Source organism: Pleurodeles waltl, chromosome 6 (assembly GCF_031143425.1).
Source record: "Pleurodeles waltl isolate 20211129_DDA chromosome 6, aPleWal1.hap1.20221129, whole genome shotgun sequence".
NCBI lineage: Eukaryota > Metazoa > Chordata > Amphibia > Caudata > Salamandridae > Pleurodeles > Pleurodeles waltl.
Genome location: NC_090445.1, coordinates 105,812,426 through 105,834,300, shown reverse-complemented (window position 1 = coordinate 105,834,300; position 21,875 = coordinate 105,812,426). Strand labels below are relative to the sequence as shown.

At 42.7% G+C, this 21,875-nt stretch overlaps 1 protein-coding gene across 1 annotated transcript in view; it reads left to right on the top strand.

Annotated features, from left to right (window-relative positions):
* The window catches only part of LOC138301871 (uncharacterized), a 50,769-nt gene that overhangs the window by 16,039 nt on the left and 12,855 nt on the right, over window positions 1–21,875 (top strand). Inside the window, exon 2 of the mRNA XM_069242357.1 lies at window positions 8,392–8,528. The gene's annotated coding sequence lies outside the window, so the exon portion shown is untranslated. The remainder of the gene's footprint in view (window positions 1–8,391; window positions 8,529–21,875) is intronic.

The following is a 21,875-nucleotide window of genomic DNA, read 5'->3' as shown; positions in this document are numbered from 1 at the left end:
ATAACATACATGATGCGAGAGTTGGAAAAGCAAAAGTGGAATGGCTATTAGGTAGATGAATGAATGAACAAAATACTTATTTTGCACGCTCGACCACGAAGGGACTCTGGCCCTCATTACAACTTTGGCAGGCGGCGGAGGCCGCCCGCCAAAGTTGCGCGTCGTGAATACCGCACCGCGGTCGGAAGACCGCGGCGGGTATTCAGAGTTTTCCCCTGGGCTGGCGGGCGGCCGCCGAAAGGCCGCCCGCCAGCCCAGGGGAAAACGACCTTCCCACCATGAAGCCGGCTCGTAATCGAGCCGGCGGAGTGGGAAGGTGTGACGGGTGCTACTGCACCTGTCGCGTATTTCACTGTCTGCTATGCAGACAGTGAAATACTAGCGGGCCCTCTTACGGGGGCCCCGCGACTCCCCCTCCCGCCATCCGGTTCCCGGCGGGAGAACCGCCAGGAACTGGATGGCGGGAGGGGGAGTCGGAATCCCCAAGCCGGCGTTGGAGGATTCCTTGGGGGCAGCGGGAAACCGGCGGGAGACCGCCGGTTTCCCTTCTCTGACCGCGGCTAAGCCGCCGCGGTCAGAATGCCCCGCGGGGCACCGCCGGCCTGTCGGCGGTGCTCCCGCGTGCCGCGGCCCTGGCGGTTCTATACCGCCAGGGTCGTAATGAGGGCCTCTGTGTCCCAGAAATGCTGTGCAGAGAGGAGGCGGAGCCATCAACTGGTGAGCGCTTGAAAGCGCTGGTTTGCTCACCACGCGCGGGACGCTTGCTCGACCAGGAAGGGACTCTGTGTCCCAGAAACACTGTGCAGAGAGGAGGCAGGGGGCGGAGCCATCATCTGGTGAGTGCTTGAAAGCACTGGTTTGCTCACCGCCGCGCGGGACGTGCCTGGACAAAGCCCGGGCCAATGGCAGACCTGTCATTGGCTGGGACAGGCTGGGCTGGGCCACCCCTCTTAGCTCCGGTACTGCGGGTGACTTTGTATGTCTCTATTGAGTACCGTACAGTTTATTATTGGTTCTGACTTTTTCACCCCAGGAGATCTTCTATTTTTAAATCTGGTTCTAGCGGGCCTGTTTCCTAGAGAGGCCCTTCCCCCGGGTATACTGCGAGAATGGGCAGGAAAAGGGCCCTGCAAACGGCAGACCAGCATGGAGGAGGGAGGGGAAGTTCAAATACAACGCTGGATTCCTTCCTTGCCAGAGCAGTAGGGGTTGTCACCAAGGAAATTGACTTGGCAGAGAGGAGACTTTCATTGGAGATGGGCGACTGGCAGCCAGTCTCTCCAGAAATTGAGGCTATGGGATCATCGGAAGATGAGGGTGGACCACCACGAGGAGAGCTGGGAGGTCTGCCCGAAATCCCACTACCAGCAGAATCTGGGGCTGGTGGTCTGACTGGGACAATAAGGAAGAGCAAGAGGCTTCTGATGGTTTGCCCCCGATTACGAGTAGCCCTCCCTTGAAAAAGAAAAAGGCATAGAAGAAAGCTGGGATTAAACCAAAACAGACTTTGTTTAAAAATCTGAATCCTATGGGTTTGGTGGATGGTACGGGCCTCACTCAATCCCCGGATTTCGATGTTGATACCATTCTGGTGAAGCTTAGGGAGATGGTTGAGGCAGGTTTGGCCCCGGTTTTGGAGAAATTGAAGGCTCTTGAAAATGTAGTTTCTCTGCTGTGTGGGCAGGTGAGGCCCAGTCCAATCACAGCTGAGGATGGCCCTTTGGATCTTAGTCGTCAAAATCAACCATCCGAGGGGGTGTTCCCATATGAGGGGCACCCTGGGGCCCTGGGCAGAGACTTGCGGCAACCCACAAGGTTCTCAACTTTGGGGGCTCCCGGATACTGTATGGAGGCTGCCCCAGCTGCCACAGTTGAATTAACAGGTTGGGACCTGGAAGGTTATCTGGTAGCAGGCATATGGAGTATGGGAGGGAGCCTCGCAAAGTGCAGCCCAAAATGTGTATCCGAAGAAAAATCCCCAACTTGTTTGTTTGGAGCTCCCTCTGGCCTGTGCCCCTAAGTGGTGGTGCTTACTGGCGTTCATTCTTTAGCACCAGGTGCCAATGAATCCACGAACCAACTAAAAAATAAGATTTGCCACTGGCTGAGTAAAAACAGTGACTTTGGTTGTAAGGATCTTAGGGATATTTTGTTTGTTAGAAGAATTGATTGGGTCAGGCCTCGAGAAAAAGTGGGATATGGGGATTGTATTATTGTAAATTGGAGATACCCAGGTCTGGCCCTATTCACACAAAGCCTGGCTTCGCAGAGGAAGAGAAAGATTGGCATGGTCCCCTTAGGTTTTTTTTCATAGTCACATGTCTGATGACTCTCCAATTAGGAATCCTAGAAATCTTCACCTAGGGCAGGGAGCCATACAGCCAACCAATACGGGGTATGGTTCTATTAGTATTCCTGATCTGGAGGGGGTGGACTGACGCTAGCTAGAGAAATTTACAGTGGGTACGGTGGAACCCTCAAATGCTACTATGGTCATGGAAGATAAGGGTGGAAAGACTACAAAGTGCTGTCTCATTCCATGGAATGTAGCAGGGTATGATACTAAGCCATAAGATTATGAATGGTTAAGGTTTTTGATACAGTATGATTTTATTTTACTTCAAGAAACCTGGTCGGATGGACTGGCAGCCTGGGATGGATATCATAGGTTTGCCGTCCCGGCCATTCGGCCCCAAGGCGGTCGCCCTAAATGGGGTCTAGTGACCCTAATTCGATTCTCTAAAATAGCAAGAGCGTATCAAATTATCTGTAATCATCAGGGTATATTGATTGTTTGGGTAGTCTTTCCAAATAAATGTAATGTCCTGTTGGTAAATTTTCATAATGCTGTCTGGGACTCCGGCTGCCAAATCAGGGTCCTTATTTTAGTTCTTCGGATTCTGAAGTGTAGATTGGAGGGGTTTGGTCTGGAGTTCTGTGCTGTTGTGGCAGGGGACTTTAATGCCAAAATAGGGTGGCATAGTACAGTGATGAATCCTTTTGAGGTGGATCCTGAGGTATATACAACTGAGGGATCACAGGATGCAAGGGGCAGGGACCTGATCAAAGGCCTACGGAGCTCGGGCCTCTTGAATACTTGCGATATAGCAGATGTGGGTACACATCAGGCCTCAACTTTTGTACATAGAGGGGCAGAAACAACAATTGACTACATCTTTGTGTCCCAATCCTGAAAGAACTTGGTCTTGCATGGTAAGGTGGTAGAAAGACACTTTAGTGACCATAGCCCCCTCACAATGTTTCTTGATCTTCCTGAGATTTTACGCAAACTATGATGGGGAGGGCCGGCTCTAGTGAGGACTAAAGATCAGGGAAGGAGACTTGGTTGGAGGCAGGTAAATATCCAGCAAGTAGTAGAGAGGGTGGTGTGTGAAAATCTAAAGCTGATTACAGGTATCCTCCTAGCAGAAACACTCAGTTCAAGGGAAGTCATGGATGCCATGTTTAGAGTAAACATAGCTTTTAAAGATTGTTTGATGGTAGCAGCTCAGTCCTTCTGTAAGTATAAGGGTGGTTGGTTTAGTAAGCCCTGCTATGAGGCGAAGAAATCCCTGAGGAAGGCTTTAAAGGAACATCCCAGAGATACGGCCCACGTTAAAGATGCGAGGGCTCAGTATAATACTGTTCTGAGGGCAAGAAAGTTAAAGCTTAAGGAGTTAGCCTGGGAGAAATTGGAATGTGCAGTTGCTCTTAAGCACCCAGGCCTGTTTTAGAAAGTTGTAAACAGGGGCTTCTATGAGACAGAAACATCTGAGGGCCTGGGCTGCAATATTGACCCTGAGGTCTGGGTGAGTCATTTTTGCAGGATTTTTCAGAGGCGCCTCCTAGGAGAGACAATGGTTAAACAATATGATGATCTCCCCAATTTAGCTATAAGGTTTACTCTCTCAGAGGTAAGGGATGCGCTACATGGTAGCACTAGTAACAAAGCCCTGGGACCGGATACTATCCCAATGGATCTCTATAAATATTGCCCTCTGCTGTGGGCAGCTATCTTGCTCAATGTCCTCAATGCAGCAGTGAGCGTGGGATTTCCTGCCACTTGGAGATCGGCATGTATTATTCCTGTGTAATAAAAGGGTGATCGAAGTGATCCTAAGTCATATCGCCCAATCTCTTTCCTTGATTCTTCCGCCAACATTTTGGGACGGGTTATCTTAAGGCGCATTGAGGTCTGGATGGCTGAAAATGCAATTTTGAGCAGGGTGCAATATGGTTTTAGGGAAGGGCTTGGTACCCAAGCTTAAATCTGCTTTTGGTTATTGGTAAATATACGCAAGCCAAAAGGGGCACTTTGTATCTTGCATTTATGGATCTTAGTTGTGCCTTTGATAAGGTGAATCGGAGTAAGTTGTGGGAGAGGTTAACCAGGCTGGGTATGGACCCCCAAATTATGAAGTTGCTTCGCTATCTCTACTTAGGAACTAATGCTAGTGTGAGGGTTGGGCTAAATGGGGAATGCACAGAATCGTTTGAGCTTAATAGGGGTGTACGCCAGGGGTGTGTCCTGGCTCCTACCCTCTTCCTTCTATACACAAATGGGTTGTATGATTTTTTGCGGAACAATGTAAGGATGCTCCTAAAATCAATATTAAGAGTGTCCCGGTATTGATCAATGCGGACGATGCAGTATTAATGGCCCGCACCATGAATGGTCTTCGTGAGGTGGTTAAAGCCTACAAAAATTTTATGTCAGCTTTAGATTTAGAGATAAGCTGTAGCAAATCACATTTTATGGTGTATGGAAAACCGTTGAGTAGGGTGGGGGGGCTTATGATAAACAAGCAAGTTATAAGTAAGATTCAGGAATTCCCCTATTTAGGGGTTAATTTTGATGACAAGGGCACCTGGAAATCTTGTATCTCTAGGAGAGGGGTGCTTTTTAATGCTACAGTTGGTGACACATTTGAGTTTGCTGCAAGGGTGGGAAATAAACCTATTAAGTCACTGCTTAAAGTGCATAGGCGAAAATGTCTCCCAGTCCAGTTGTATGGGGCTCTACTGTGGGGCTATACTGAAAATAGGACCCCTGCGATAGAGGAGAACCACTTTTGCAGAAGGTTGTTAGGAGTTGGCCAGAACACTTCTGGCTTCAGTCTGCATGCTGAACTGGACTTAGACTTCATAGAGGATACTATCCAGATTGCTCCTCTCAAGTTATGGATCTCCATATGGACCAATGAGTTTGCTTCCTTCAATAAAGAAATCCTGCGCAATTGCATGTCATGTGATCACGCGAAGGATATCCCCTGGTTGATGTATATAAGAAAAGTAGCCACTGCACTTGGGTGGCCAGATATGTTTGAGGCACCAGAGGGTTTAACCAGCTTTGACAAATGCTGGGCAAAGGAGAATTTCTCAAAAAACTTAAGGGCCAAGAGGGAGGAAGAGGAACTAAAGAAAAAATCAGTAAGGGATTTCATAATGTTAAAGATGGGGGTGGGTCCTGAGGCATATCTCTTGGAGATAAGAAATGTTAGGGAAAGAACCCTTATTTCGTGATTCCGTTTGGGAGTTATCAGAACTAATTTGTGTTTCCTGCTAGGCCAGTTTGATCAAAAATCTATAAAACTGTGCCCCTGTGATGGAGTGTCTTCACAGACTCTAATTAATTTTACTTTGTTCTGTGACTTTTATGCTCCCTTTAGGCGACGCTATTTACTGCCCTTATTGAGGTCCAGGGGTTTTGTACAATATCGCCTAGCTTTTCTATGGCTCCGTATGGCTTCTGATGCGTTGGTGTGGAAGGTGGTAGGATCTTTTCTTAAGGCTGCTACAACTTGGCAAAATAATTTAAATTATTTTTAAGTGACTTCTCTTTTCTTTTTTACCTTTATTTCAAATTCATATTTTTATTGAAATATTATCTTTGTAATGAATTTTTGGATGCAATTTTTATATGTTTTTGAAGTTATTTGTAGATCATGAAGGGATTAACCATTTGGTTTAATGAAATCTTTTTTAAATTTTGTGTAAAATTATTTAATAGGCAGGATAGCTACTCGATTGCAATTTTGCTAGTGATTGTTTTTTATTTTTCCTTGTTGAACAATTATTGTTAGTGTAATGTGATATGTTGCTTATTTATTTTCTGGTTGATATTTCTCAAACCGAATAAAGTGTTTTGATGATGAAATACTTATTAAGGGCAGACATACACCACAGAGGCATCTTGAAGTTAGAAGAGTGAGAGAAGAAAAGAAGACGCAAAATAATAACAGTGTCATGCAGGCTATTTGGATCTGATATTAACAGATAAGCCACAATTGTCTTTATATTTAATCAGAATGATTGGTATTTGGAGGCGTGGCTTGGTGCTGCCTCAGATGGCCACCTTTTCCAGAACTCCATGACAGCTGCGGTGGAGAGACAAACTGCACTCCTCTGTAACAGGCCGCTTTCATGCCGGCTTTTCAGCACTCAACGAGGGAATCCATCTGGATGCAGTAGGTTCATCAGCAACCTGTATCTTTGCCCCCTTCATGCACACTTTTTAGGGTCAAGCACAAAGCGCTCCGTCCCTTGTGTTTTCTCTCTGTGGGCTTTTAACCATGCCCATGTCAAGCCCATCCGTTTGGTTGGTTCGTGTGCATACCTTTTAAAATTAGCTTGATTTTATTAGTGGAAGGCATGCATAAGTCATGCCTCTTCAGGTGTTACCCCGCCTTGAGCGCACCGGCCAACTACTGAAAGCATACAAGGCTCCATGTTTTCCTGTATGGTTTCTGCACTATTTTCTCTCTTTATTTCGTAGGCAGTGCGATCTCGCTGGGCAGAAGTCGAGCGCTTTGCATGACATCGACCCTGTTACACAGATATTTTCACTTTTGCTGGTTAGATGAATAATTGCACTTTTGCTGATACGTTTCACTGCAAGCGGACTTCTGTTTCCTCTTGTGTGTTTGGTTTGCACTCATGTTGACCATCGGCTCGCTTATGTGAAACTGTTTTACTTTTCAGTTTATGTGGCAAGAGAAGTCCGGTTAGGAGTTCACAACTCTAATAGCTTTAACTCGAGTAAACCTGAGACCCATTGCATTGCAAATGCTTGTTATAATATGTGACCAGCGCGCTGAGGAGTAAACCGCGCCCAACATTTAGTTTTCTCTCCCGATGCCCGTAACGCTGTGCTGGGCACTTAATTAACAGAGAATGTTGCCGCTTAAGCAAGAAAGTTAAAAAGGGACTTTAAAAACATATTTTTCTTATTTGCCTGCCACCTGCTTCTGACTGTTGTCTCCTTTCTATCTATTGACTACTTTATTGACTACTTCATCTACATATGGGCAGAACCATGAACCTGCATCTGCACTCTATTAAACCTCTGAATACATACTAAGACTCTCTCTGAAATAGTTTCTTCCAACCCTTTTGCTATACTGGAGAACATGGAAGACTCTGGAGGTGCTTGTCCAAACTCTTCTTCTATTATGAGGCTCATCCCACCTCTACGAATAAAATACCTTCCAAGCTACCTACAACGCCTCACACATCCACGCATGAAAGACTAAAAAAAGACCCTCCCTTCCCAATAAAATCCACTACTATGGTCTCAATGGAACAAATACTTGAAGAAATGTGTGCACTCAAACCCTACATGGAGGATACTAATAGGAAATTAAAAAACCTAGACAAAAATGGTCTTATATGAATAATAGGGTCACTCCGGTGGAAAGAAGGGCTGGTGTACTTGACGATACAGCGCTAAAAGTACAGACATTGCAATATTGTCTTTAAAAAACAAGCTGAAGACATAGAAAATTGAAATAGGAGAAACAATTGGCGCATTTATGGTCTTGCTTAAGGAATGGAAGGTCCCAAGCCCACGCCTTTTTTCTAAACCTTTCTTCCCAACATATTTGACTTGTCTACTTCTCCCTTGAATGTTTAAAGAGCACACAGACTTGAACATTCTCCCTGGTCTGCCTCAACTTCACAAAAACCTAGAGGAGTAATACTTTACTTTTTGGAACACCTGTCATATTTTATGGTCCGGTTCCAATTTATTTTTTGCACAAGATTTTGCCAAGGTCACAGCATATAGAAGGAAAATGTTTCTTGATATGAGACCATCTCTCTGCTCACTCAATGCCAGATTTGGTCTATTCCACCCATGTTTATGTAAAGTAACATACAATAGCAAGACTATTACTTATGAGGACTCCACCCTACTGCCAAAAAATATTGCCAACTGCAGAGGAGAAGCGATGGATACACCTAAACTTACTATTACTTGATTTATGGTTCGTGCTGTTTTGCTGCTATTTTCTTAGGCATCTGTTTTCTGTTCATTTGTTTATATTATGGTTAATATTTTCTCATATTTCTTATTCAAATTAATGCTTATTATCTTTGTATCCTTTCTTTTAGGTATATCCCGTGTCTCGTCGACATTTCATCATTTTTATGTGGTTTGGGCTCCCTTCTGTTTGTTCACTGTTCAGAGTTTAGCTGTGTCATTCCCTTCCCATGGTACCACCACCCTCAACTTTTTGTTTGTCATGTAGGTACGTCCTTTTTTTTAAATTTTGTTCCTGTTTGTTAAATCTTTACTATCTACCTTCTTCCTCTTTTCCTGTCTTAACCTTTTTTTTCTTTAAAGGTAGATCTTTTTGTTATTCTCTGTAGTTTGTTACATTTCTGCTTTCCTCTCTCCCGTTCTTTTTGTGTTCTACCCTTTTCTTCTCCTGCATTTTCTTTTTTCTCTTCTTATGAATACACCCAATTTATTGGATACTACCCACTTGTGCTATTCTTTCATTGCGTACTCTTTGATTTACTTCACTATATATTTATGTTATTATTGAATTGTTGTTGTTATCATTACTTATTTAAGGTTTTAAAGTTTTGAATACTTTTTAAATGACTTTAAGAATTGTTTCATGGGACATTAAAGGTTTAGGCTTGCCTATCAAACGTTAGAGGGGTTTAACTCATATTTCCAAGTTAAATGGTGATATTGGTTTATTGTAAGAGACTCAAGTACCTAACAAAGAAATCTTTAAACTTACAGACCAGTGGGTTGGCCACATCTTTGCTTCTCAGGGTACAGGGAAATGCAATTGAGTGGCTATCTTGTTATAAATATTTAGATATTCAAGTCCTTTCCCAAGATTCTGATGCTATGGGAAGATGGGCTTCCTCTTCCATAACTATTATTACAATATCTATGACTGTATTCAATCCCTATGCACCCACTACCCCAGATAAACCTTCTGGTCTGAGGTATTATCTAAATTGATGTCTTTCAATGATAATTATTTATTTGTAGGTGGTGACTGCAATATGTTTTTTGACCCATTTATTGATCAACACTCTGAATCTAAGTTGATCCCAACACACATGTGCTAACGCGTCCCTTTATAATAAATTATTACACATTGGGACTCTTTTTAGGTGAAAGAATCTTTTGACCCAGTTGAGAGACACCTTAGGACAAGATAACTAATCAACATGTCAATCAATAAGTCAATAATATCATCAATATTTATTACTACAGTGCATTTCACTTTAGTCAAAGACATTAATCAACTCAAGACACCACCATGACCTTGCAGTCATGAATAACCACACCAGTTTAGTATGAATTTTTGTGATATGTATTCCCTATTTGTTACAATGCTACTAGCAGGTTTATTAATCTCAAAACCAATAAGCACAATAACATAGTTACAATATGGCAACTCTGGTAAGATTTCATCAAAGCAAGAATCACAAACATCAGAATATAACAAGGCGTAAACATAGGTTATCCTTGGCAAAGTATCATTAGCGTTTTATTCAACAAAGCATAGATTCAGTAATTTGTCTTATTTGCGTCAGTTTGTGAACCCCTCTCAACTAACCTCTATTTAGCATTAGCATGTTGGGCTTCATGCAAAACAATTTAGTAACACAAATTTGGAAAACAATCTAGCTATGGTCTCTGTCAAAAGAAAAGCAGTTGGTACCTAGAAAGGAAAAGCAAACAGACAATCACAATTCATTGTCATATAGTTACCCTCCAAGTTTGGGTCAGCACTCAGGGTCGGTCTTCGTCTTCAGGACATCAGTTGATTCGCCATCAGTCAGGAACTCAGCTCAGGCAGGGAGGGCAAAGGGGTACTTCCCTCATAAGGAGGTAAAGTATAAACGGGTAATCTAAGGGCAAGGTTGTTTCTAAATAAATCAGCAAGTCACTAATAAAAGTGACAAAGTCTCTGGATCATAATAAATCGCATCAGCATCTCCCTCTCTCCTAGTCTCCGACTCCCTAATTCTTCTGTCTTACTTCCTGGTGACAGGGGTTTTTATCCCCTTTTCTTTGTACATTCCCCTAAAATCTGGTTGGACAAGGGGTTGCACCCCACTATCTTTAACCAATTAAATTTACATTATGTCAGTGAATCTTTCACCTCGCATCAGTTCTCAGGCATTTTATTGGTCCATATGATTGACGTCTTTAGATGTAGAATGTCCGGTATGATTTCATCCTTTTGTAATTCTTTGCACATCTTCAGTCAGTAGCTCCATTGTCTTTACCGGTTTGGGCGACCTTGTATTTAACATTAATCTACACTGTTGCATTTAGTTAATACATTTCTACAAGCGCGATGAACTTCATGGGAACGGATCTACTGTAGTTACATTCAACTTCTAGTTTGAAGAAAAAAACAAGAGTTCATGTCCTTTAGCAAGTCAGCACACTGCACGTTTAAAAAAAACACATTTAATATGAAAGCCAGGCAGCTAGGCCTCGACTCATGCTAACTAAGGCCTAAAAATTTATTAGCAAAACTTGAATAACATAACCAGTAATAATTTGTATAAAACTATCTTCTGATATAATATTCCATCAACAGTAGTCATTTTCATTAGTCCCCGTATACATTGGCGGCCACTCCCAGTGGGCACATTTCAAACACACATTTTAGCACAACATTTTAATACAGTTTCTATGCAGCATTGTTGTACATTAGTTCATAAACATTTCATGTTAATATAGATTATATAAGTTACGCTCTCTCACATGCATTCCCAGTTCACATCTACTATACAACAGAGATCCCTCATTGATGCTTGGAGAGTGTGTGCCTCATTACGAGTCTGGCGGATTCACGGTGGCAGTCATGACCGCCACTGGTTTGGCGGTCCGACTGCCAAATTAAGAGTTTGGCGGTCGGACCACCAAATGACTGCCATCTCTGCAGGGACAATGTTCCAGACGGGCTGAAGGCGGTACAGGTTGGAATCAGCCCAGGCAGTGCTAAACTCAGCGACGCCCTGCTGATTACAACCTGGTTTGCCGCCAGCCTTTTCATGCCAGTTTCACCGCCATGAAAAGGCAGATGGAAAACAGGTGCAGGGAAACACAGGAGGGCCCCTGAACTGGCCATACCTATGGCATGGGCAGGGCAGGGCTCCCACTGCCCAGCACCCTCATAATGCACACTGTCGGCTGTGCATACAGTGTGCTTTACAAGGGTGCTGGTGCCAGCTGTGGGTGGCAGCATTGACGCCAGCTCAATTACGAGCCAGCGACAATGCTTCTGCCACTATCCCGCTAGGAAAATTGTTATGGGGCCAGCAGGGAGGTCACCAGTAAGACAGCAACCTTCCTGTCGGACGTTCGGCGGACAGGTCTTTCCATCCACCTAACTTGTAATCGCCCCTGTGTAATCCTACCCTTCAGGAATACACTTTTTTCTCCCCTGCACGTTCTTCCCAATCTCAAATTGACTATTTATTTATGTCCAAGTCTTTTGCACAGCATATTATGCATTCAAATATTGGGTCAATATTAATCTCCGACCATGCTCCCGGTTTCTCTAGACTAGATCTTCTTCTAGTCACTTCTGTTACCAAATGATGGAAAGACAATAACTCCCTTCTTCTAGATCCAAATTTTACACAAAACTTTTAACATTTTGCCACCACCTTTTTTCTTGAAAATGAAAACCCTGGTATTTCCCCTCAGATTAGAAGGGACACCGTTAAAGATGCTTCTAGAGATTAATAATTTTCTTGGTAGCCTATAAAAGGAATTCCTCCCCCAATAAATTAGGTTTAATTATGAAACATATTAACTGGAACACTCATATCACCTCTCTAATTCTAAAATTTGACTGGGTGAGTTAGCTAAAACCAAATTTGGTTTTAATAGAATTGCCACAGAGAAAGCCACCTCATATTTATTTAGAACCAGCGCCAAATATTATTGAGGTCAAGATAAGGCTGGGAAACGTCTTTCTAACTATCTCAAAATGAAAAAGGATTGCACTAAAATAGATTCTTTCTTGACCTCCACCAACCTCTCTGTCCATAAAAATGAAGATGTACTTTCTGAATTTACAAACTTCTTTCAAACCCTTTACACTCCAGAACCCTATACAATCAGGATGATATACTTCAGCATTTATCTTCTATTAAAACACTCTGTAATCCGAATATAGATTTCTCTTCACTAGATGACGATATTAGTATCAATGACATTCAGACTGCTATTTGTTCCATCAAAAATAGAAAGGCCCAGGACCTGACAGTTTCACTATAGAGTTTTATTCACCTGTTTCCAATCTTCTTACACCCAAATTAAATCAGCTTTTTACTTATTTTTTATCTTCTGAGCATTCTGGAGGCTCCTTCCAAGAGGCTTTAATATGTCTCATTCCTAAGGATAACAAAGACCCAAAGCTGTGTAAAAATTATAGACCCATTTCCCTTGTTAATTTGGATTATAAATTGTTTGCAAAAAATCTTGCCTTTTGTCTGGATCCTCTAATATCTCAGTTAATTGGATGACAACAACGTGGTTTTATTAAAGGTAGACATATTTCAGACAACACTAGATTATTTTTGTAATACGTAAATCCAAATCATATAAACATTATTTAGCAGCTATTTCTGTGGATGCAGAAAAAGCATATGACCGAGTGACCGAGTTAGCTGACCTTTTGTTTTTTCTACACTTTCTTGGTTCGGCTTTGGTTCTAAATGTATTAATTTAGTCTCCCTGCTATCCTTTCTCTCATCATGGCCAATGGCCTTATCTCTCCATCTTTTCCACTTCACCTGGGTGTTTGGCAAGGCTGTACTCTTTCTCCCCTATTATTCATTCTTGCCCTAGAGCCCTTTTATCAAAAATGTGTTTAAACTCAGAAATTATAGATTTCCAGTAAGGAGACAAACATTTAAAACTTTCAGTTTATGCTGATGCTATTCTGGGTTTAATCTCACAACCACAAACCTCTTTGGCAGCTTTCCTGAATGAAGTCACAAACTTCACATCCATTTCAGGTTATAGATTAAATGCTGATAAGTGCAGAATTCTCTCCTTAAATAAACTGTGTTTTCATGCAGACTTCACTTCTTCTTCCTTTCATTGAAATCCAGATAAAATTAAATATCCTGGGCTGTGGTTCAATGTTTCAATCAAATGAACAATATCCCTCTAATTGAATGAAGTACATGCAACACTAACATCTTTTACATCTAGGTGGCATCCTTTGTTCTTATCTTGGTGTGAATGCTTAGGTACGATAAAGATGACGATAGTCCCTATAATACTGTTTTATCTTTCTAACATTCCCATAAATATCCACAGTTTTCATTATGAAAGAATATATTCTATTTTATGTTAATTGTTTTGGAATAACAAAAAATCTTCTATGTCCTTTCAAAAAATTAAATGCCACCAACATTTGACGGGTGTCAATTCTCCCGATTTTCGCTTGTACCATACAGCATTTTTTCTTAAACAAACATCGTTCTTTCTGACTGAAGATGACTCTATAATAGCTTCCCTATGGGTCAACATTGAAAGATTCTTTTTTCATCCTTTTTCTTTTAAAGAATTATTTTCCTTTACTCATAAACATACTCAATGCATGCATTGCTCCACTTTGTAACCCTTTGCGCCTCATTATGCATGCCCCATTCATAATTTATGAAAAGGAGGCATTCCAGGACAAGGAGGCCCGCAAAAATGGCACAATGAAATCTACAAGAGTTCATTGCACCATTTTCAGTGTCATTTTTTATGCCTGCTGAAAGCAGCCATTAAATGGATGCACCCATTATAATCATTGGGACTCCAAAGGTTTTGGCATTAGTGGAACAAGGCGCCACAACAGCATAAAAAATGTTGACATTATATTTCCTAATACCGCCATGATGCGCCGTATCATAAATATGGCACACACATGGTGGCGTTGGGGGGGTGCAAGAAAAGTGGCGCTGCATTGGATGCAGTGCCACTTTTCTTAAATTCAGACCTTTATTTTTATCTACAATAGGCTCTTGATCACTCTTGCAACGCTACATAAAATTAACCGTACACTTCCCTCCTCCTGTTAGTCATGCCTTACTACTTCAGCTAACCTTAAACATATGCTATTCGAATATCCCTCTACTCACCAATTTTGTTTAAAAGGCTGGCAACAGATAAATAATATCTTCCACACACAAGTACCATTTACTTTCACCAATATTTTTCTATGAAGTATTTCAGATAATTGGTCTTCCCACTCAGATAATATTCATGTACTTGATTTGCTTCTTGCAGTTGCATTTCAGAAGATTACCAAGGCATAGAAGGATTCTACTGACCAATCTTTTCAGGCTTTGTAGTATGGTGTCTGCTACGATCACAGTCTTCACAGAGCATACGTCAATCCAATTGCTCTTGCCTCGAAAAGGAACTTTCTTTGGTTATCAGTGGGATTCTTCTGCAAAAAATGCTTATTTACATAACCCTGGGATTGAAAAGGTACTTAAACCTACATAACTCTTTACCACCAACAAAATTGATTGATATAACCTGCTGCTTTTTGTCATGTTTTGACACTTAACTTTTCAGCAATGATATTATAAATTTTTAGTTTCCTCCTGATAGCATACAATTATATTACTTTTCTCTCTTTTCTTCTTTCTGCCTTTCTAACTTTCTACTATAGAAATACTTTCTACAGTTTAATAAGATGTTTCATACTTTGCACATCATATTTTATTTACATGCCTATATTTTCATTTATTGTACTTTCTCAATTACAAAATACACTTCATGTTTTAAAACTTTATAATGATGGATATTTAATTTCTTGCAAAAGACTTTGGCCTGATTACAACATTTGGGGAGTCCCGCCACAGGACCGCCAAAGCTGCGGAAAGGACTCCAAAGCCATGGCGGTGACGTCCCCCCACAAGTGTATTACGATGTTCCTGCCATACGCCCTATGGGAACAGTACTACGATATTGTTCTCGGCTCCCTTAAGGGAGTTGAGGCCAATATTGTAGCACTCTCGCACCCTCAGTGCTGGGCAGGGGGGGCCTGCACTTGCTTTCCACCAGCCTTTCCATGGTGGGATCCCCACCACAGAAAGGCTGGCGGAAAGTGGGATTGTAACCCGGTAGGAGGCACTAAGTGCAGCGCCTCCGTGGCTGGATACAACTCAGGCCATATTCCTGGTGGAGACTAAGGTCCCCTGGTGGGTCTGCCCGCCAGGGTTGTAATGTGGTGGTCAGACCATTAATGTGGTGGTCCTGGGACCGCCAGCCTCATAATGAGGCTGGTTGTAATGGACAATTGCTTTGAGGGCACTTGGTTAGTTTCGCGGGATCCATTGCCCTGATCTCAATGGCAGGTGGCAAAACACGAATATATAACAAGGGTTCACCTCTATGTTTTTTTTTTTTAAATCCACTGGTTGTATGTCAGTGAAAACCATCTAAGCATTTTCATGATGCGGCTATACTATGTCCCTGCAGCCTTACGACATTACTCTAAATTTGCAGTATAGACAAAAATGTGGATTAATCAATTTACGGTGCATGGTTGCTGGTAAATCATAGCACAATATGTCCAAGAGACTGCATTCTTCTGAAAAAGATAACATGGGTATCTTTGAATATGGTGGTAAAAGCATAAGCTATAGTTGTCCCAAAACAAGTCAGTTTTCAATCTGGCCTACACAAATTATGGCACAGTGTATTTTTACCTGATGTGTATTCACTTCTCTGGAGCGCACTAACGATCTATGGACTTATCGTGATACTACTGTTTTGTGGTTTTTATTTCTTGTTTCATTTTATTTTGGGTGCGTTTAATTCAGGTTGGCCATGTTGGAAGGACACCAAATAATGGTACTAACATGAGTGAAACCTAAATTTTAACATGTGGAAATCTTCTGCCACAATTTAATTAAGCACAGGTGGGTGCTGTAATTGTCTTTGTGCTAAACAGGGGGTGTAGAATGTGCTGTTTTGTTCTGTTGTAATGTTGAATATTATTGTTGTATTTTATGGCCTGCATGCAGGGCTTGTGTTGTAAGGCTTGATCCATAGTCACGGATGTGTTAAAACAGTGATCTCCAAACCTTTTACTAATGAGAGATACTTTGTTCCACGAAAGTACTCCCGAGCTACCAAAATTATTAGTCTTGTACTTTTAACACAAGAGAACATTAGTGGCCATGGGTCAGCTACAAAGACCTAGTCACAAGGACCCATGCAGGATTACCAGCCATCATTACCTTAGTATGGGATTGCCAGCTATAATGTAAAAAAGCTTAGTGAGTTCGGAATAACTCTACAAGGATAATACATAACAGCCATGGCTGCAATGCTCCCTAGCACAAAGGGAATAATGTTAGTAATAAGTCTCCTAACGCGGCCTCACAATAAGTCTCCCAATGATTTATCATTCGAATATTAGCTTTAAATATATTTTTGAAATCATGGGATCTGAAAATCAAAAATACACACTTTTCAGTTTTGGTATGCACATATTAATTCAACCAAGCAAAATGTTATAATTTGGTAAGCTGGGCTGCACACAGGAGAGCTACTTACAAGTAGCTGGAGAGCTACCAGTAGCTCATGAGCTGGTTGGAGAAGCCTGTGTTAGAAGTGAGACATTGTTTAATGATGTACACTTGTATATTTTATTGTTGTTAAGCATTCGATTCTGCGTGATCCGTTCTGAAAATAAGCAATAGAGTTTTATAGAGATGTATTTTATTGCAGTGAGAGCATAATTAACATGAGAACTATCAGCTGGAGACCACATGGAGAATGCTTTTCACAGCACAGCCAGACTTATCAATTCTACAAAGCTATAAACATGAACACTCCACCATACAGTATATGTCAAGACCAAAATCTCTGGTGGGCAGCAAAGCCATCCAACTCAAGACAAAAAACACCTGGGAAGAGAAGGCAAGAAGCCAGACACTCTCTTGCTGCGCTCCTAGGATATGGAACTTGCCGCTCATCTCCCTGTCCGACAATCTCCCTCAATCCCACTCTTCAGCAAGGAGCTGAAGACCATTCTCTTTAAGCAACACCTCATCCTTGTGTAATACCCCGGATAATGCAACCCAGCAGGTAATCCCCCTTATGCTTCCTGCATCCCCTCCTTCAACCAGGAGCGGCTTGCAGGACTTTAAAGGGGCTGGGTGGGGGCGGTGCGTGTGGGGGAGATGAGGGGTAATTAATTGAATTTAAAAAATACACTTACCATCACTCGCCCTCGCCGTCACTACCACCACCACGTCGCTCAACTCCTGCAGGCTACTGGCACAGGCTCCCAGCCTGTCCGGCGGCCAATCTTGACGCTGCTCAGAGCAGCGTCAGGATTGACTGGGAGCACCCAGCCAGGGTGCTCGCTGGCAGCCTGTGCCTGCTCTCTCCAGCCCGGCAACACAGTGCCAGGCTGGAGAGAGCACAGTGCGCAAGTGTGTTTGGCCGGCCCGAAGCAGCCAGCCAAACATACATGTGCACTGCCTCTGTCCCCATCATAGCCCGTGGCCCCACCCCTTTTACTATAAAACAACAATAAACATAGTTTACTGTTGCTTTATAGTAAAAGGTTTGCAGCTGCTGCTGGCGGGGGAGAGACACTCGTCCGCCCTAGCCTAGGAACCGCGCCTGCCTTCAACCCGCTCCTTTGCAAGCCTCTCTTCTGACCCCTCCTTTGCAGTCCTCCCTTCTACCCCATCTTTCTACAGCACTCCACTGCTTTTCTGCAAGGTTTTTGCTGTATAAATCCCTATATGTGCATTATAGAGAATCAGATGAACTGTGAGGGGAGCGAGACCATGTAGTTCAGGCATGAGTAGGCTGGACACTTTAGAATTTTTGTTTTACATAGTTGCATTTACGATCGGATCCATTTATTAGCATGGCCACGTTCTGTTGTGTGATTTTGCATTATTTTGTTCATGATAGCTCCATGAAAACGTGTGTAGCCAAATTGTCTAGAAAACTGCAAGTCGGCGGTTCCATTGATCTTACTATAGTGATTTACCCACATGCTAAAAATAGTACATTTCTGACAGAGCTAGTAATTTAGGATTTTGTATCCATGCTATCTTTTTAAAAACAGGCCTTTGCAGCCTGCTGCTGCAAACAAGCGACTTTACGTAAATTGTGGCATCCTGAATGAAAGGTTGGTGCCGAATGTTTCCATACAAACATCATCATTTCATCCTGGACTACTATTTCCAGGGCCCCTTGATTGCAAGGTGCATAGGAGAGGGGCTCTAATTAAGGATTCTTTATTCTACCTACCTGTGTCTGATGAGAGCTGTAGTCTGGTACATTAGATAAACATTATCTAATTTAGGTGCATGAGGGGAAAGCTTTCACTTCACTCCCATATCTGACCTTTCTGCAACTGCACAGAACCTTTGTCAGTTTGGCAAAGTGTCAGTTGTGGCAATTTTAGAGCCAGGACAGTTTTCTTTTTCAAAACAGAGCACAGGTTACTCGAGACTAATCAGCAGTGTAGGTTAGTCCAGAGGTCAAACATCATATGTCTACTGCAAAAAATGGGGTGGATAAGCAAGTAGATGGATTTTTCTCACAATGTATAATGGTGGGGGGGTTTAACTTCGGAGAGCCTTAATTTTTTCATGCAGATTCCTTTTAGCTATTTCCTTTCTTCCGGATGCAACTGGCTACCCAGCTTCCCCCTGCTACCTAAGACTGCTTTTGTGGTGGAGTTTTGGGTGATTGCGTTCCGAATGCACACCTGATCGGAGGCTTCAAACGACATTAACTCTGCACGATGCCCACAGCGGGAAGCTTACCTTTTGTCCAGCGGTGCACATACCGCCTTTATGTGTTTTCTTCCATTATTATGTGGGGTTGATGCTTTGGCGTCTCTGCGCGATGGTGCCATTTTGAATAATTTATATAGTCCCAATCCAAGATGGTGCCACAAAGTTCCAACCGTAGTCTTATTCCAACTAAAGATGGAGGTTAATGGTTCCTGGGGTGACCTTCAGGTTAAAGATGTGTATGTAAGCAGGGCTAGCCGTGCTAGACCTTCATGACAGCTTTTACCCCTGAGCGGCAGCAGGTAAATAATGCAGTGCCCGGGCATCATTCATTCTCCACCTGACGGGGGTCCTGTCGTAAGAAATGTTACTTACTTCTGCACTTATATACTTGACCTGTGTTAACCTGGTCTCTATTGAGGACTCTTATACTCTCTCCTGTCCTACTAGTCCGTTTACATTACCTCTTCGCTATGCCTTTCACCTTTTCTACCCTCAGTCCTCATCCCTCTGCACCTCACCGTCGTGTCCACTCTTCCCTCTGGTAGTGCCCAGCTTTTTAATTTGCTCTTTTCTGTACCCCTCCCTCCCATTCACTTTACCTGTTATCTTTCTTTTAATTTTCTTCCCTAATCTGGTCTTACTTCTGTACTCATCCTCTTTCGTCTTTCCTCTTCATTTTCTCTCTCTTCTGAATGTTTCCACTTCACACTTTTTTCACTGCTCTACTTACATGTATACAAATACCTATACGTAACACGTGTTTTACTTCCACCCACAGTTCTCTTCTTCATTGTCTCCAGGATTTTCGAGTGCTCTGAAGTGGTAGAAACAAAACACTATACAAAAACACACGTCTTCTTTCCAAGAACCTCGCCCTTCCATTCTTCTTACGTTTACCACGGCATCCCCCGGTATTGCCGCTCCCCGTATGTGCTTCCAGCCCCCTTCTCCTGCCCTCACCATCTTCACCACCGAACCTTCCCCTTTCGTGCTCCCCCGCCCTCCACACTTTTACTTCCAGCTCCACCCCGCTTCACTCTCCGTCTGCCTCAAAGCGCTCTGAAGTGGCCAAAGCTACCAAGTCGGTGCTATACCAACCACAGAATACCAACGAATCAAACAAGTGCAGCATGCCCCCATTTTCTTGTTTGCCACGTTTTGATCAGTCTTAGTGCTGAAACTCCGAGCACGTGGGCACTGATTCTGGCTGCAGTGGAAATAATTGTTTCATAAACATTTCATGATGGCTGTGGAATATTTTGCAAATGGCTGCTGACGGCACGTGGACTTTGATTCCAAGTGACTGCGCAATTAGCTGACTTATTCATGGAAACTTCTCCAGCATTCCTAGTAGGGCTTTGAGAGAATCCGTGCCATGACTCTCAGTAGGCTGCACTTCATCTGATGTTTAATACACGAGCAGATGGCGCCTGGTTCTACTTGATTAAACACAATTTTACATTGGCTGATACCTTTCATGAACAGGACAGGTGAACATATTCATATGACACCTCTTCGTGCTGCAAAAGTGCACTTAGATTTTACAAGAGATGGTGATTGGAAACAAGAATATTAATAGATTTTTGTATTATGAAGATTAGAGGCGCAGATATGAAGTTCACGCACAATTCTGTCTCTCAGTTAACAATGAAGTCAAAAAGGGAACATAATGACAAAGAATTGGCGTAGAGCAGCGCCACAAGTCTTTTTGCTGTGCTGCCCTATGCCAGTTCGAAATGGCGGGAATGCACCATATTTCTGAGACACTGTGCACAATGTGCTGCCGAGCGCAAACGCATGCACCCTTGCGCCAATGTACAAGGGTATAAGGGTCTCCTTCCTGCACAAAAACAATCCATGGAGGTGTTTTTCTCTGTGTGTGTTGCATTCTGGGGAAAAATGAGGAGAAATAAAGATACTTCTCCTTGTTACGCCTCCCCTGGGGAGGCGTATAGCTTTGACGCATTCCCAGGTTTAGAGATGCTTGTAAATCTGGGAATGTGCCAAAACCCATGGGTTTTATGTGGAAAAACCCACTGCAGCGTCCATGGATCGCCCCTCTGATGCAGTGTAAGGCGATGCAGCTACTTGCGCTAAATTGCTTTTCACCATATCTACGAGGCCATGAAAAGCCATGCAAAGTAGCTTTGAATGGCCTCATAGATATGGGTCTGCAATCTGCACCAAAGGAGCATCATGAAAATTGATGCATTGGTGGCACAAGGGGCTTGTAAATAAGTCCCTATGTCTCAACCTTAAGAAGGAGGGTCACTGAGCCTTGGTCTTTATGTGCTCTTCACTGCCCTCCATTGAAGCTAATTACTGTTGTAATCCTGTGCACCGTGCACAGGATGGGAAGGAGTCAGCAGGAGAAGATGGGCCTTTTGGCTGGCCTGGCCACCAGTTATCCAGGAGATGATGAGCTGACTTGTCTGTGCTTTATTGGTGCTGGTGTTTTCCAGTTCTTGGCACCAGCACTTATTTGTAAACACTGCACATATTTACGAGAAACCACCACATGGTGGCGCTGTGTGTTTTCTAAGCAAAGTTCATTAGTAGAGTATTAAACTATTTAATATATCTTTAAAAACGATAAAACTTTAACTTAAACCTGCAGTTTGTAGTGATGTGGGTTGTGCCAGCTGCAGTGGCACCTAATACATGTATATATTTTTTTACAAATTAAGTATTATGGCTTATCAGCTAGTGGAGAAAATGCAGAGGGCAAAATAGTCATTTTTCAGTTCTTAAGATAAAGTAGCTGATGATCCTGAAACAAATGATAATGCAACAGCGAAGGATCCTGGAAGGAG